The following is a 13243-nucleotide window of genomic DNA, read 5'->3' as shown; positions in this document are numbered from 1 at the left end:
ACAATGAACTCAAAAAAAAACAGACATTTATCGTATTTTTTACGTCAAATTTAAAAATATTACAACTAGTGGTTTATGATAGTCTCAAGGGAACACACTCAAAAACGAACACAAGGAGAAGGTCCAATATTTGTTCAAGGCAACATTGTGACGACGTAGCGACTCTAATTTTGATTTTGCGCTTAAATGTTAGGGTTAGCAAATTAATCCGGTTACATTTTAGAAGTATAAATCATTTTGTTTTTATTTCTTAAAGAAATCTTGAAGTCATGAAGTCACAACTCTAATTATTTAAAATATAAATCTTTCCTGCAATTTTCTTCAGTTTAACGTAAACAAAAAATAAAGTGCTACGTTTATTACTAAATGTAGCACTCTCTTTTATGTTTTCATTTTAATTTTCGGTAAGAGTTAATTATAATTCTTTTGTAACTTCTATGCAACGAATTTGGTGTTATAGCTTTTTTAATTAATCTTCAAAATTTTGTTTTCATTGGGAGTATCAAAGTTTAAAAGTTGACAAATATTTTTTCAATTAATTATAATATAAAACCAAATGATTTCATCTTGAAGGTTTAGTTGAAACAAATTTAACGTTTAAATCGAGAATATACCTTCAGTTCATGAGAAGTTGATAGCGTGTTCTAAATATTAATTATTAAAGTGTTAAGGTTTTATAAATGTTAAAATAGTGTAATACTCGATTAAGTTTTTCACTTCAAGTATAAATTTTTTTATCGTTACGAATGACATAAAATGTGATTACGTAAATACAGGGTGTCCCACATCATATTAGACCGAGAACGGGTCTAAATTACGATTTTCGGGACTAATTAGAAAATTTAATTAGAATGAATCATTTTGAAAAATAATATAAGGATTATATAAGAATTTTCTTGCGGAAAATGATAAGTTTTTCGAGTATTAAGGGTTTATTTTGGTGTTAAAGATTGGAGATAATCTGATATGATATGGGACGCTCTGTATGTTTAATAACTTTTTTTTGAATATTAAATTTATAAAAAATAAACAATTCTGGCATAAAAATGTTTTATATGTACTAAGGTATTCATTTCAGTCCGGACTGATAAAACTAATGGGTTATTATCAAAGTTAGATATAATTAAGAACTAATAAACCAATGATTTAATTGACATCTATCGTTTAAATACCTAGTCCCTGTACCATAACGTATATTGAAACAAAAAATGAGGAATATCCTTAACTTTTTTTTATAAATGAAAAACTTCTAGATGATACATTAATGTTTTAACAAACCCTGCAGTGCACATAATTTTCCTTAATATTCAACCTCCGTCCTTGATAACTTATCGGTTCCCTCTTCTATTCCAAATATCCAACCATGCTCTCCCTGATAAAAACCCGTGCACTTAATAAAATAATACTTGCCTTAAGTCTTTTGCAAATCTTAGATATTGGTTTTAATGAAACCTGAACTTAAAACTTTTGGATATCAAAAAGCATCTTCTGTTAATTTAACTGGAAATTTAAAACAAAAGGAGAACAAGCATTAATAAATATTGGTTAAGAAAAAAAATGTTTCAAGCATTAATTACAATATCCAACATTATAAAGTTACAAGCTCAGAGCCATAAAAAATAAAATTGCAAATATCCAAAGCAATGTTTGATCTCCTCTTTATCTTACTCTACATATTAAATAATGATTGTTCTCCTCTTCTTATTAATATCCAGATTAATCAACCGATGGAGATTAAAGATTTCAGCATTGGATAAAAATTTCTTTAAAGCAATAACATCTAATTCAAACAATATTTAAAATCATAAGAAGTGGAGTAATTGTTTATTGCTGAGAATCGGAGGAGTCTTTGGGGGTTGGATATAGGGAGGGGGACCAGATTCTGCCCCCCCCCCCTCCCCAAAGTTAGTAATTCTTGTTCACAAAGGAATTGAGTTTTTGCCACAATTTTAAATATTCTAAGCCCTATATCTTTCTAACAAAATTGTGTACACCTTTGATATTTAAAACTTCTCGAACCTTTTATTACATTTTTAAATGATGGTATTGAAAATTGCAGTTCAGGAACGTTTTGATTACATCTATTCTATATATCTTTACCTTTTATTTCCTTTGTATATACATGCTTTTCGAAACAAATTTTTCTTATTCTACAGCCTTAAGGATGGAGAGAGGGGGACCATGCGTCCATGAACCTCGCAATATTCTGTTCGAACCCAGGTAGTTAGCAGAACCCTATTTTTACCTCGCGTAATCCTGTTCTATCACCAACCAAAGACTGTTTAAAACATAATCTTTTTATGATAATTGACTTTAAAAAGGAAAAAAGTCAAAACTTGAAACATGCGCCAATCGGTAACATAATTCTCTTAGCTTTCAGATAAAAATCAATGCTTCAAAACTCTTTTAAAGTGTTAAATTTTGACTTGCTAAATTTTATAATTTCTTTAAATGAGCTGACCGCGTTGATAAAGAGGTATTAGGAATATGTATATATAAATGTATATTGCAACTTATTATTTATCATTCAAGCTCTTAAAAAACGTTTTTACCATTCATTCTTAAAGCCACAACGTTTAATAGTAAAATTAATACTAATGAACATTAGGGAAAATTAACATTTCAAACCTAATTTTTTAAAAGAACTATTTTTTTTCTTTAAATAATTATAATTTTTTATTGAAAATGGAGCCTTTTTTAATTTTATTTGAATCAAATTTTCATTTTTAATAATTAAAATGTAATGTAAAATATTGTTAAATATTAAAGGAATTGAGTATTTACCACAAACTCTGATTCTTTAATCCCTACATCCTTCAAACCCAATGTCGTAGCCATTAAATGTAAATTCTGTTAAATCAAATAGTCTAAGTATTAAATATCAAAGGTTTACACTATCAGGTTGCAAATATATACGGATTAGAAAATTTTAGTTATTGGCCAAAAATGAAGAAACTGATGAAGAGAAGGATGAAGAATTAGATCAAGAGAAAGATGTAGTGAATGATGCAGAGAAGGATGCAGAGAAGGCTGCAGAGACGGATGCAGAAACTGATGAAGAGAAGGATGAAGAAAGGAATGAAGAATTAGATAAAGAGAAAGATGAAGAGAAGGATGCAGAGAAGGCTGAAGAGAATGATGGAATATATGATGAAGACATTTATGCAGAGAAGGATGAAGACATGTATGCAGAGAAGGATGAAGAGATTTATGAAAAGAATGATGAAGAGAATGATGCAGAGAAGGATGAAGAAAACGATAAAAAGAATGATGAAGACATCGATGCACAACTGAATTAAGAGAAGGATAAAAAGAATGATGAAGAAAATGATCCAGAGGTTGACAGAGAAGGACAGAAGGAAAAGAAAAGGAAGAAGGGTCAGAACAAGAACCTTGCAGAGAAGAATAAGAAGAGGAAGAAGGAATCTTGGGATGAATCAATGCTTGATTTATACCAGATTGCTGGCAGTCGCTCAGCCATGAGAGCGTTCAGAAACTCAAAAAGTCATGTACTAAACCTGGCGGAGTGATAAAACTAAACCTGACGGAATGATAAAACTAAACCTGAATAAGTGATATAACTATACATGTGTTGGATTGAATAATTACTTTTTTCAGATTAAGTAAACAACATGGCAGGGAAGAATACAGGATTTGAAGGTATCTAAATATTTTTTCATTGAATATTTAGAAATAAATCAAGTTAAGATCAGTGTAACTATTAAATGGAATGAAATTGGGTTCCTTAAGTTTTTAATTATAAACTAAAAATTCGCTTTGTCTTAAGTATCATGAACCTTAAGCACAAAGTTTATGAATTTTGCAGGAGTTGTAATTAATTTGGGATTGGTGCATTACAAACGTAATTTTCATGTTGATGAAATTTCTTAATTTAGTCTTCACAAATAAAAACGTCATTTAGCCATTATAATTCTTTGAACTTATTAATGCCCTTTTGGATAAACTTATTGTAACACTTTCAGACTTTTTTGTTTTTCAATATTATGAAACATTAACGTTTCCCCTTTGACTCTTTACTGCATTATTTTATTCGCGTTAAACACATAAAGCATCTTAAATTTTTGTCAACACAATAATATACACAGCTAGTTTAAATGGACATAAATCATTTGTCAATTTTAAAAAAGATATGAAATTTTGTTAAAATGTTGCGGTGTGAACAAAAACTATGACATTACATTAATTTTTCCCTAATCATAATTTACTAATTGTTGAAAAATTATTTCTTAATTATATATGTTTCTGAAATTATTGGGTTTGCAAAAACTACAAGATGAAATAATAATTAAGTTTTTTGAATAATCCTCATAATTAGTTCCGTTATCATTATTATCATTCACTTGAAATTTTCCCCTTTAATCAATTTTGTNATCAAATATTGAAAGTAACAGAGTTTGTCTTTTATAATTTAAACAGTGTTTAAACATAACTTTGAATTGTCTTAGGGCAAAATTAAGCGTGTGCGCGCGTTTTTTGTGAAGAAATGCATTTTTTTGACAGTATATCAATGTTAACTTCATTAATAGCTTTTGAACATTCTCTTGACACTCTTGAAACAAATATGCACTAAAAAATTCACCTCCACAGGTCTAAAGATATGTAAAATTGTTTCATTCAGAATTAGATTAGAAGCGGAGGAGAGATTCAAGGAGCCCCTCACCTAAACCTCATTCACCGAAATCTGGTTCTACGTTGAGGAGGACAGGGAGCAAGTCCCCCACACCTGGTTGTTCATCCTGGATAGCGTCAGCTTCTGGTGGTTGTTGTGGAACACCAAAGAGGGGGAATCCCTCTTGGAGGGATAGATCGCCGACGTCCCCACCCTCTGTTGTGTTCCCAAGATTGGGTGCCAGGTAATCTTCTACATATTTATATACTAAAATAAATTCACATTAACATTATGTGGTTGATTGAGGATGCTATATCAATTAATTCAGTGAGCTGCCTTTAATCCTAAAAAAATATATCATATCTGATGATAAAAACACCTTTTATTTGTTATATTTCTATTATTGTACAAAAACTTTGTTGTTTTAAACACAGCGTGGCGAGTTTAGGTACATAAAAGATCCATTATAAAGTATTCCATTATTAAATTTTTGTGTCTTAAAATGAATACAGTGAAATAATATTGCAAGTTTTTGCAATAAAATAAATGAATTTAGTCTTTGCCACAAATTGTAATGTTCTGATCCATCTATCTTTGGAACCCAATGTTGTAAAGCTAAAACTTATATTATTATATGTAACAGACAATATTCATAGTTTTAAATATAAAAGGTAACGACATTTGGTTGCAAAGATATATGGAATAGAAAATCATAGTTGCTGACAATGACTCAATTCCTTAGATAATTCGTATAATATTTGCAATCAACTTTGTTGAACATTGTATATTTCAAAATATTTCATCTTTAAGAACAAACAGTTTAAGTTCTAAATTTTAACAATTTGCTTGTAAACATGTAATTTTAGAAAATGGGAGTTTCTGTGAACTACTTAATTCCTAATGGCACAAACTTTGAATTAAAACATTTCATTGTATACATCAATATTATATATTTCAGATATTTTATTAAAAGAATGAAAAACTTTGATTTATTAATAATTTGTTTGTTAGCAATAACTATTAAAATCATAATTAGCCTTAATTTTCAGAGCGGATGCTAACGAGTTTTGTCTATCCAGAACTGAGAGGAATGGGGTGAGTTGCAACTTGCAAAGGCATTTATTTGTACCAACAAACCAAAATTTCTCAAACACTTCATCTCTTTAACGTTATTTATTAAACCTTTTATATTTAAACTAAAACTTCTTTTGAATATAATAGTGTCATGTTCAGAGTTAACACCATTTAATAACGATTTAGAATTTGGAAAGTTTTTGCGTGTGCACTGTGCAGCAACAACGAAATTCCTTTATCACAAATCATTTTAATTATAGGACAAAATTCTCATTTCATGAATGTTATCTATATATAAATTTGGCTTGTCTGTCTGTCTGTTTGTCTGTTTGTATTCAATAAACGTCAAAACGGCTGAACCGATCGGGCCCAAATTTTTGGTGGGACATCTAGGGACCCCAGGGAAGGTTAATAAAAAATCAAGATTTCAAAAATTTGTCTCCATCAAAATTCGATCGTCATAAAATTTTTAAAAATTTTTAAAATCCGCGAAATTTTTTTGTGAAAATCCGCGAATTATTTTTGTTTTGTTTTACGATGTACACAAAAAGAACATGTTCACAATTAATTTAGAAGATGGGCGCGAAGCGCCCTCTAAGGCTAGTAATATATAATACAGCATTATTTTTCAAATACCTCGTCATGATTGTATGCATCATTAAAGTCCTATCCAATTACCGAACATTTTTATAGGTTTTATTTACACATTTTTTAGACTGCCTGTAAACAATGATAATGTGTATGTTAATAATTGTTCTTACAGAGAACCTGCAGAATATGCGACAGGATGATACCTCGCAGGGGCATTTTGTTATCTTCCAACAACCGGAAGGTAAATATGCTCTTTAAGAAAATGTTTTCGTTAAATAACTCAATATTTTGCCAATCAAAAAATAACAATTTATTTAAACATAACATTTTCGATACTTAAATATTAATAAAGGAACATTGGATGATCGTGTATTGTTAAGCTCACAGTAAGTAGGTTAAATTTGAACACATATAGGGTTAACTTTATAAATGAGAACGGCTCATGATTATGCTCTAGAATACACATTATTAGGTTTCCAACGTAAGGATGAGTAGGGCTGCTTGTAGAGATCAGTATGGTTGATGTTACACATGATCAGTGCTCAGGAAAGCATAATTATGGTTCAGGTTACAAATGCGTATGGTTAATGTTATAGATAAGTACGGTTAGCGATGAGTACAGGTCAGGTTACAGATAAAAATGGTTGAAGGTAAAGATGGTTCAAGCTTGAGATAATTAATGTTCATGTTAGAGATTAGTATTGTTTACTTAACATCACCTTGGCATTTAGTTTTACATTAACAAATTTAATTTTTTTTAAGCCATATACATTTCATAAATTTAACTCTAATTTTAAGGAGTTATTGGCAAAACTCTGATCGATTTCAGCGTGAGACATGCATGAGCGTGCACATGTTGGTTTGCAGTGATCATTATTATTATGGTTCATGCAATATCCTACTTACAAATGTAAAATGTACATCACTAAATATGATATTATTAAAGTTAGTCAAAAATAACATTATTTTTTTACATTTTTTATATTAAATAAAAAAGTATATATTATTTTATTTTTTTTTAGGGGAAATATGTCTGCAACAACTGCTGGTTTTTCCCTGATGTCCTGCCAAGAGGGTATGTTTCTATAAATATTTATCAAGTTCTGTCATCCAAACAATATTTAATACATCGCATGTTAATTACCACCAAGAAAATAAGAATGCAATGATGATTCTATACCAGCTTAAACTTGTATCTTTGTTTAATTACTAAGCTTATTGTGTTTTGTGTTACAGTTAAATTTTATGCTTTAACACTGTTCATTGATTTTAAGGTAAATTATTAATTCCGTCATTGTTTTGAACGTCCATTTCTTAAGTATAGCTTGCATGTATTTAATCAAACTTTGAATATATATAAATATTCAAGTTACTTATCTCAATATTTTTTTAACTAGGAGTGTTGTAATGCTAGGAAACAAGGTAGATTTTGAGGATGAAGATTATCAGAGGCTCGCGAATGTTCGAAAGGATATAAAGTTTTACAGAAATGTGAGTTCTATTTTGGCACTTTTGCAGTGATTATGATCGGGATCTGTTGGATCCCCAATATTTTCGCTTCCTGGATCCATATCTTAATGGTTCATCAACTTTTACATAAAATAAGGCACAAATAATAAGAAAACAAATTTTTAATATTGTTTTTGTTAAATAAATTAAGTACATTTCAAATAAATAACCTGGATCCAGGATCCGGATCCGGATCAAAATTAAATGAATGACAACCAATGCTACATAGATTAAAATTCTCTTACCTGTAAAATAATAATGTAAACAATTTTTATTAAAGCTTTTGTTAAAATAATAAAAAATTAATTTAAGTTCTTCTCATAATAGTTTGAATATTAACACAAAAACTTATGAAGGAAATGAGTCTTTTCAACAAACCCCAAAGTTTTATATCCCTATATTTGTGTAATCTGATGGTGGAAACCTATGAAGGTATTTTAATTTTTTATAATTTGATATAACAGAATTCATAGTTTGTTATATTTAAGGTGTTTGACATTGAATCTAAAATATATATAGATTGAATATTAATACTTTGTTGCAAAAACTCAGTTCCTATGTGTACTGTTACTGTTTTTGACAAAAAATTATATGATATTAATTGCTTTATTTCAGGGACAGAACTGAAACCCTGGAGATAGCCGTTCATTGACTGAAATTAAAAGTCTGCAGACATTTCTCCTGTATACCTGTCAACTATACATTACATTTAATTTCAGAAAAAATGAAACCTAAAAAGCAGTGCTTTTTGTGTGGAGATCTGCTTGGTGTGACATCGTTAGGCCGGCATATGTGTAAGTAGTTGATAGTCAATGTTTCTAAAAGTTAACTTAGAAATAATGCAATTTATGATTGAATTTCTCATGAAACAAGAAATTATGTAATTTATTTGTCAATTTCTTATTTCTTCATAAGTTTCATATTAAAAGTCACACAACGGCTCTCCTTTAAAATAGTCACACTAAGATATGTTTTGATGTACAGCATAGAAATGTTTCATCAAAACACAGAGATACAGTTAACTGTTTATCGTTAATCTGTAATAAAGTTGAAAATAATTAACATTCATTAAATTTATACTAAATTGTTTTTCTTTGTCATTTGAGTACGTTGCTTGTATGGCAGATCCAGGTGCGTATTCAGGAATTTGCACAGGGGGAAGGCTAAAATTATTTTTTTCTTTCCAGGGGGGCTCAGTAACCGTTTAGGCATGCAAACCTCCTGAAATCTATTCCCTGCTCCGGGAGAGTGGGTCTAAGCCCCCCACCCCCTAATACGCCCCTGGGCAGATCATAAATAATGAACCTGTTGCAACATAATCATCAAATTTTGCTTGTAGAACGGTGTCGAACATATCAAATGTTTTATTTCGTTTTCGGTAAAGTTTACATTTCTGATTGCATTTGTTTCTGAGTTGATCAGTTGTATTTTATACAAATTTTGTTTGTGTTCAAAAATTGTTTAATGTGAGAGGTTTAATTTAGATCCACAATGAGAGCCAGGTGTATACGCCAGTTATTGATAAAATGAGAATTAGCAACTTCATATTCCTATTTTAGCACTTAAACATCAACTTAAGTTGACTAAAGACGGAATGAAGAAGGCAAAACCAAAAATGTAACATTAAACACTATAAAGTTACTTTCCTATTTCAGCCACGAAACATCATCTGAATTTTAAACTGCCACGGGGCTCAAGAATGCTAGAGCCAGGAAGCTATTAACAAAGTTAGTTCATTGAATTATATAATTTCCCTTACAGAACCCCAAAACTAAATATAATATTTAAATTTTTTTTATTATAATCGTAGTCTTTCATATACATATATGTAATGACAATAGGATGTAAACGTCTCTAATTTATGCTACAAGTTAATTTTTGATTTAAAAGTTAAAATCAATGAGCTGCAAATTTAAGGAATACACAAGTGTTATTTTATTGATAATGATAAAAATATTTGTTATTTCATTATAACATACTGTATAATATTAGTGGTGATACATAACTTAATTATTTTATTACAAAAATGTATTTTTCAAGACAATATACGTTGATTTCTTAAAACAGTGGACAATAACTAAATAAACAAATTTTATTTAGAGAGGACTACCAGCCTGTTCCCCCGGTCGTAAGTTGCATTGTATGCAACTTAAATTACAGTGCTGAAATATACTTAAAAAGGTAATTTCTTTTATACAGAGGCAAAAATATATGGTTTGGACATCTCTTAGTGGCACCTAGTGAGCAAAATATCTTAGGTTGTAATTTATCGGAATGTTTATCCGTAACTATATACATGCCCTAGGTAGTATGTATACAACGACCGCATTGTTTAATGTATAATAATAAGGCTCATTGTTTTGCTTGTAATACGACCACCATTGTTATTAATACTAAAGAATTTGGTGTTTTATTAAGATTTCACACAATTCTAACTGTTCCATCATTATCCAAGGAAGCTATCAGTTTCAATCGCATTTTGACAATTGAAACATAAATGAAATTTTTTATTTTTATTTTTCAATTTTTACTGAAAAGTTTAACATTTCATCTTCTTTGACATTTTATACACAAAATTAAACAAACAGAACATATTTTTTATAATTCATTGCAGACACATGAAAGATAAACACTCTGCCAGACCTGCATCGCCCTCTTCTTCACACGATACCATTAGGTATATGTTTGAAAATAACGAGTGCATATAATTTAAAATCAGTAAATTAAAAAGTTCAGTTCGGACATTTCATGATTTAAATGAGTAAAGAAAACGATCAACTTTGTAGAGACAAACGGGCTCGGTACCCCATTTCTGGATTAGTGAAATTGATGGTTTCCTTTTTTGTGGTTGATTGCCAATTGTTGACTGTTTACTTGTATTAAAAATGTAATCTATATATATACTTTGTTTGTGCAGGATGTCCCACGAAGCATGACAAGAGCAAGCCGATTTGGAAGTCGTTATTAAATTTAAATTCCTTTGTGACATTCAGTTGTCAACAAACTTTGACATATATGATATTACAAACAATAACCACAACATTTTCCTGGTCAGGGGATTTCCGAAATGTTTTTTTTTGTGCTGTGAATATTATCGGAGATAATATGGATTTCGTTCAGATTTCAATTTTATTAAATACACACCAAAATTGTCGAGATATTAAGAAAATTTATCATATCTCCAGTAATATTGAAAGCTCAAAAACGCAGACGACAATTTGGCAATTTTAAGAAAATGGGTATTTTGTGACTGCTAACTAAAGAATTTTAATTTAATATTTTGTTTATGAATTAAAGACATATAAGATCAAAGACGATCTTCAAGTCGTCTTCCTACTGTCATGTTTTATGGGACACCCTGTATGTCTGTCTGCTTGTTTATATCCAATAACGTCAAAAGTGCTGGAGCGATTAAACACACATTTTTTGTCGTACCTGACGTGAACCCATGGAAGGTTTATTGATTATAGAATTTTTTTTACCAAAATCGACTATAACAATTTTTTAAATTAAAAAAATAAAAAAAATATCACAATTTAAGTAGGAGATGGGCGAGAAGCGCCCTAAAAGCATGTTATTTATTAAGTTGTGTAAACTCATTTTTAAGGAGAAGAACTAAATAGTTTAATCTAATGTTAAGGAAGCGCAAGCTGATTGTTGATGAAGTGAAAGCTATAACTGGAGAATAGATGAAAGCACAATTGAGTGATATTTCAGAAATTGTCACAACCGTAGGTATGAATTCTAATTTTATATGCCTGATTGCATTAATTCTTTTGGTGTGTCAACGTAGGCGCTCTTCTTAGAAAAACAATATTACCTTTTAAATTTTGCTTTTAAAATCTCCTTAGTTCCATCGTAGTTACAAGAAATAAAGATATTAATGTGTATATCGGGGCACACCTATTAAGAGATAAAAAATGTTATATATATATTTGTTGGTTATTTTACAAGATCTGGGGCAGAATTCTAAAAAATAATGTTTTAGATCTTGGCCTGCCTACTAACAGATTAATATTCTATACCGGCCACGCTGTCCTACCTCATCACTCTGCAGTTCCAACCACAAAACCAGACCAGATCCCTTCAAGTTTAGCTAATTGTTCCCATGTTTTTATCAGAGAAGATGCATCAAAACCTCCGTTATCTCCGTTATATAGAGGGCCATATCTAGTCCTCTCCAAGTATCCAAAGTACTTTCTCGTTGAAATTGGTTCCAAGTCTGACTCTGTCTCCGTGGATCGGCTTAAACCTGTGCTCTCAGATCATCCAGTTACTCCTCAGCAGCCTCCCCGACGTGGAAGACCTCCGTTAGCTCCGGCTCCGTCAGCTCCGGCTCCGTTGGCTCCTGCCTCTCCAGCACAATAAAAGATTGAAAAATCCAGATTCGATATTTATAGAGTAAAGACGAATAAAATTTCAACATGATGAAAAAGATAAAAGGTTACACTAAGGAATGCAAGGAAGGTAGGGAATGGGAAGGGAGGGAAGGAGGTTAGAAAGTTAGGGAAGATAGGGAAGGGTTGTCAGGGAGGAAGGGAAGGAAGGGGGTTGTCAAGAAGGAAGGGTGGGGAAACGGTTGTTAGGAAGGCAGGGAAGGAAAAAGGGTGGTCAGAAAGGGGGGAAGGCTGGGAAGGAAAAAGGAAAAGTTGTCACGAAGGATGTGAAGAGGAAAGGTTGTCAGAAAGGGAGGGAAGGGGAAAAAGTTTGTCAGGAACGGAGGGAAGGGGAAAGGTGTTGTCAGGAAGGGAGTGAAAGGGTTGTTAGGAAGGGAGGGAAAGGGGAACGGAATGCAAGGAAGGTAGAGAAGGGGAAAGTGTTGTTAGGCAGGAAAGGAAGGGGAAAGGAACGCAAGGAAGGTAGAAAAGGGGAGATGGTTGTTAGGATAAGAGGGAAGGGGAACGGAATTCAAGGAAGTTAGAGAAGGGGAAAGGGTTGTTAGGAAGAAAAGGAAGGGAGGGATGTCCAGATATATATATTATAAGAATTATCGGAAGAATAGGGTAGAAGAATATATTATGAACCCTCTTCATCCTTCATTCTTCATCCTTCATCCTTCTATCCTATAATTTGTACAGTGTGAACATTATAGGGGGATTCACAAATTTGGGATTAAAAAGACGACAAGAAAAAAGTAATAAAATTTTTTTTATATCTAAAACACGAACATATCTTACATGGTGCAAGTTTTTTAGTTTTAATTTAAAGTTTTAAAATTTTTGGTTTTTCTTAATGCTTTCATGTTTCTCCGGCTTGGATTTTAGAAAAATTAATTGTTCAATGGATGCAAGTATCCCATGTTTTCTGAATTCTCCTGCAAAACCACAATGTACTTAGTTAAGATGAATGAAGGGTAAAAACACGCCCCTGGGGAGGGGAAGAGGAGAAGGGAGGGATGGAGGAGGGAGGGAGAAGGACGGGAGGGGAGGGGGGGAGGGG

The 13243-nt window shown here is 31.3% G+C and overlaps 2 long non-coding RNA genes across 2 annotated transcripts; both read left to right on the top strand.

Annotated features, from left to right (window-relative positions):
* The first annotated feature begins 4425 nt into the window (after nt 1-4425).
* Nucleotides 4426-9489, top strand: LOC111710132 (uncharacterized). Its single transcript, XR_002767002.1, has 7 exons — nt 4426-4874; nt 5680-5725; nt 6468-6536; nt 7318-7370; nt 7693-7786; nt 8420-8598; nt 9460-9489. It is a non-coding gene; the product is annotated as an uncharacterized LOC111710132 (long non-coding RNA).
* Nucleotides 9490-9829: 340 nt separating this feature from the next.
* LOC111710126 (uncharacterized) lies at nt 9830-11828 on the top strand. The gene is made up of 3 exons (XR_002767001.1): nt 9830-9985; nt 10419-10481; nt 11445-11828. It is a non-coding gene; the product is annotated as an uncharacterized LOC111710126 (long non-coding RNA).
* Nucleotides 11829-13243: the final 1415 nt, after the last annotated feature.

The sequence above is a fragment of the Eurytemora carolleeae genome, unplaced genomic scaffold, assembly GCF_000591075.1.
Source record: "Eurytemora carolleeae unplaced genomic scaffold, Eaff_2.0 scaffold991, whole genome shotgun sequence".
Classification (NCBI taxonomy): Eukaryota; Metazoa; Arthropoda; class Copepoda; order Calanoida; family Temoridae; genus Eurytemora; species Eurytemora carolleeae.
This window is presented reverse-complemented; position numbering and strand designations above follow the sequence as displayed.